Here is a 4,766-nt window from a genome sequence, read left to right as displayed (position 1 = left end):
AGGAATCAGCTATTCCATATCTATGATATGCTTTAATTTACTCATTTTAATCAGGGAGTAAACAAGCAAGAACTCAGGAAATCCTAACAAAGGAAGTGTAGAAGGCAGGGAGCCTGACACTGAGCTATAGTAGCAGCTATTTTATAGGTCAAGTTTCGATCTGCATCCAAACAAACTGTCTGGGAGCAAGCATTTGTGTATAAGGCAGACATAGAAGATAAACAAATGGAACAGCTTAATACCTAGAGAACACACCAAAGCAATAAATACATGTAACAGTTAAGTGCTCTGAACTACAGAATTCAAATAATCCTTGTGTTTAAGTGTAACACACACAGGCTTAGAAGGCTGAATGCAGAAAGGGCTGGTAACTTCTCATCTGACACCTTCCTTTCTACGTAGCAACATTTTGTTAACTGACAGTCTCACAAATTTGTCAAACTAAAGTTATGCAGAAATTATACCAATGTTCAGCACAAAAATACTTGCAATCATGCTATATTTGCTATTTTTTTTTCTATGTTTAATTAGGTACACTTCACAAAAGATGTGTACTTCTATTACTTGTAGAGAGAGAGAACAAGAACAAATGCTCCTTCTACTTAGGAGTTTGCTTGGTTACATACTAAGAAGGGAAACAAAAGGCCCAACATCTTCAGTAATGAAAAAGTCAATTGATAGGCGAAGCCATCACAATATCAAAGGCCTAATCCCTGCAATTCTGACTCAGGTGACAGTTCACAGGGGTCAGGGTGGCTGACACTGACCTCAAAAGCAGGTTTTAACTATTCAGCATACTGAAAGCTGCTGGGCTATCACACCATTAGACTGGAACAAACTGACAAATCAATTTCATCAAGGAGATGACTTTTTGGGAGGCGGGGGGGCAGATCCGCCAATCAACAAATCCCTGCATTTCTCACACAGGTGGTTGGACAAAAGCTGAGTGCACCATCAAAGGCATTTTGTATCTACCAAATGCCTTTGTACAAAACCAACTCCCACAGTTGCCTTACAGACAGCTCTAAATGTTTTAAACAAGTATTTTTTTGCATATTCAAACTAAATTATTGAAAAGTGAAAATACTTTTAAATTCCTCCACTCCTTGCTTTGTAAGAGAGGGTATATTTTAATTAAAACCAAAGTAGGCCACAGTGTCTATAAAGTTCCCAGTTTTGAGACAGTGAACAATTCAGCATATAAAAATACATTGCTTTCTATTTCAGAGGAGTGCACAATGCTTAAAAGTAGTTTTAATCAAAAAGTTTTAAATAAATAATTATTTGGTCCCTAAGAGTAGAAGGAAAAATAAAGTTCACTATAGGAAGCTTACAGTAATTCAGTGTCCTACTGACAACAGATTTCAGGTTGACTCTTTCTCTTTAGTTAAAGCAAAAGGCAGGTAGCCAAAATGTTATTTTAAAACTGTACCCTTTAAAGGTACAGACAGGCTATGAAAGGCCCTAAAACTTCCTGATTTTCTGTTACAATTTAATGCAGTGCACACCCATTGCACGAAGAAAACCCGACAAAATGCAGAAGTTACACATTCAATATTTTGACTCAGCTTGACATTTTAAAACTTCACGCTACAGTTCCAGGAAGCCTTTGGAAGCTAAAGAACTGCTCATTTCAGTTATAGGCTCTACACCACTAACTGCTGGAGGAGCTTTCCTTCCTGATTGTCCAGAAAACGAAGCACTGAACTAGTCACTGAATTAGAATTAGAATTCCAGAACAGTTAAGGGTTGATGTAAATGTCTTCATTAAACGTCTGCAAAAATTAAAATGTTGCTAAAATTACTGACAAACCAGTAAATTAAAGCTTACTTTCACCTTTTTTTGAAGAGCCTCACTCCAGATCTTACATTAAGTTGTTAAAAGGCACGCAGCTTTATTTGTAAAACAGTTTTCAAATGTTTAGAAAATTTTTACATTTCTTATTGGTTTAGGTGAAGAATTTGAGAATTTCTGCTCTAAGCATTCAAACAAAATAACTGTGAGCAATGAGTTTTTCTTTTCAAGAACTGCCTTTGTATAAGAGAAAAAAAAAAAAAAAAACCACTAAAAAAGTCATCACTTAAGAGTTCCATGCACTTTAAAATGCTCAGTAAGATATGCTGCACAATTAAAAGCTCAATCAGAAGGGACTGAATCTAATTGCAATTACAGAATTAAAAGATTTTCCTTCTCAATACTTATCTCTGTAAAGCTCTATTTTTGTTAAATTTCATGCACTGAAGAAGGACTCTTGTCTGTTTCAGAAACTAAGCCCTTCCATAAAGAATATTGTGTCCCAAAGAATTTTAGCCACAACAACAAACTCATCAACTGAGACTTTTTCCCCTGTTTATGAAAACTACCCCTTTAAGTTACAGGATCAAAGAAACACTGAAAAGTTAGACCTCAAACTATGTAAGATCTCAGAACACTGGAAGAGGTTCAGAATTGGTCAGGGACCACACGCAGGGCAAGAGCTGCCAATAGTCTTACTGGCCTGTCCAGCTACACAGACCTGGAGCCTTTATGTGGCCACTGGCTGTAGCACCTGGAGCTTTTATATGGTCCTAAAAAGTGGAACTTCTCATGTGCACCTCCCACTGCAGGCACTCAGTAATCACTCATCTCCAGCAACCTGCCACCTAGAAAGGCAACAGGCAAGGTAACTGCACGCCCTCTACGGCACCGTCCCACCTTTTTGCTTATGCCACACAAATTGTTTTTTAGTTATCTTTGTAAGAAATAGGAACCCAACTATGGACAGTGGAATATACAGTCTGGAGAAAATAAAACTGACAACAAATTCAGGGATGAACATGGGTAACACTAGAACCAGGAAAAAAACATTTCTTTTGATCATGTGCACAGAAGGAAAGATTTCTGCGCAAGAGTTACCAGGGTATGTAGGAACTATGCATTCCACTTATGAGGAATGGAAACACCCTGAAATCTATTTCAAGTGAAGCATCTCTTCACAGAAACATACTGTCAATACTTTCCATTCATCCTATCATCCCAAGAATATTTAAAGGAACTCAAAGCTCCTGTGTTGAACTTGAACTACATTTAGTGCTAAAGCCAGGAGTTAGTCCGAGTTGTCAAAGCCACCTTCAGGGAACAGGCTGGACGAGACTGACACTACCACAGACACGTCTTGGAGCGAGGTAAAGGTAGAGAATACAGGAAGTCAAACATTTCTAAATATCCAATGTAGTATTCTTCCTTTTTATTTCCACAAAAAACTCTGGACAATATAATTTTTACATTTCTTCAAGTCACACATGGAACTATAAACAGCTGAGGCAGAAGATACACCACCCATTAACACCAACGCCATGATACACACTATGAAAACAGTGAGGAGTGGCCTAAATCTGCATTTCTCAAATCACCACAGCCAGATTATCAACTTAGTTCTATCCATGCCTTTCTAATGTAAAGATTACTTGTTAAAATCTTACTTTAAAATATATTCCAGTGTGGTGGTGGTTTGTTGTGTTGTTTGTTTGTTTTTTTTTTTTTTGAATGCCTATTTCTGATGTGTTGAATTCAAAAAAGTAGAGTTGGAAATGTTTTAATTATTATTTTTAATATCCCGCCATTACCCTTCCATTTTCCAGCTAAGGCCAGAGAAGCATATTGCTGATAACCTTCCTCTGATCCACCTTTCAGCCATTATGTTTTTGGGAGAGAATCATGTTATGTTGGTAACATTTATTAAAGTGACATTAAAGCAGCTATATTTAGAGTGGTGTTAAAAACACAAAGATGTAGTGAAAAAAAATGATGACAGGTAATCCAGAATTTTAGAAAGCTCATTTTGAATCGAATGTTAAGTGAAACCTTTTTTCTCCCTTCATTCATTATTATGGTAATGTTTGTCTACCTCCAGTCTGGGTTGTGCTACTTGTTTCTTTTTGTGCTACTCCATCCTCTGTCACTACTGTAAACCAATCCAATATTTAGTGCTTCTCTCAGCATCCTATCTACAAGGTCCCTTCTAAAAATTTAGATTACTTTCCCAGTGTTCTGTATGCATTAACTCCATTTCACTTTATTTCTTCAGCTAGACAAAAAGAAAAAAGGAAAGTACAAATAAGCATACATGACAGATATTAAGTCCTACCATCAGTGAAAGATCCTTGCATTTATCAAGGAAGAAAACTAAGAGTCAACAAGGAAACAGAACAAAAAGAAATACAGAAAGGAAAGATTTGCCATGGTTGCTGTATTTCAAAAAACAAACGCATACGAAACTGCTACTATTCTTAAAAATGCTCTAGGTCAGGACCTCTCCTGCATCCAGCTACAGAATAAATCCTTTCCAAGAATCTGAAGTGGAAGTGGTTGTTCATTCATTTTTATGTTTCTTACTTTTCTAAAGCCATCCAGGTAAGAAGCACTTTCAGTGGTAACCTCCCTGACTTTACCCACAGCCTCTCTGAGATTCATAGGAGTGCTGCACTCATGTCAATGGCATGAGTGAAAGTCAATGGCGTTGACTTTGAAACCTGGTAAATGCTCAAACGCCAACGTTGGATGAAAATGTCAATGGTGCTTAAGCAATTAAGCAATCTTACAATTCCCCACTGAAAACCAAAGGCACTGTCAACTGCTTTACTGCTGAATACCTTAACAGCAATATCCAATGTATCTACTCAGCAATTCCAAATTTCTTCTCACTAAGCTAAACCTAACTTAAACTCTATGTTACATTTTGTTTGTTAGATATTGGTATACTTAACATTACTTATGTATTTATGCT

At 36.9% G+C, this 4,766-nt stretch overlaps 1 protein-coding gene across 1 annotated transcript in view; it reads right to left on the bottom strand.

Moving 5' to 3' along the window:
• The window catches only part of LACE1 (lactation elevated 1), a gene marked incomplete at both ends in the record, with an annotated part of 36,036 nt that overhangs the window by 9,791 nt on the left and 21,479 nt on the right, over window positions 1-4,766 (bottom strand). The window lies entirely within an intron of this gene.

Source organism: Merops nubicus, unplaced genomic scaffold (genome assembly GCF_000691845.1).
Source record: "Merops nubicus isolate BGI_N331 unplaced genomic scaffold, ASM69184v1 scaffold31979, whole genome shotgun sequence".
NCBI lineage: Eukaryota > Metazoa > Chordata > Aves > Coraciiformes > Meropidae > Merops > Merops nubicus.
This window is presented reverse-complemented; position numbering and strand designations above follow the sequence as displayed.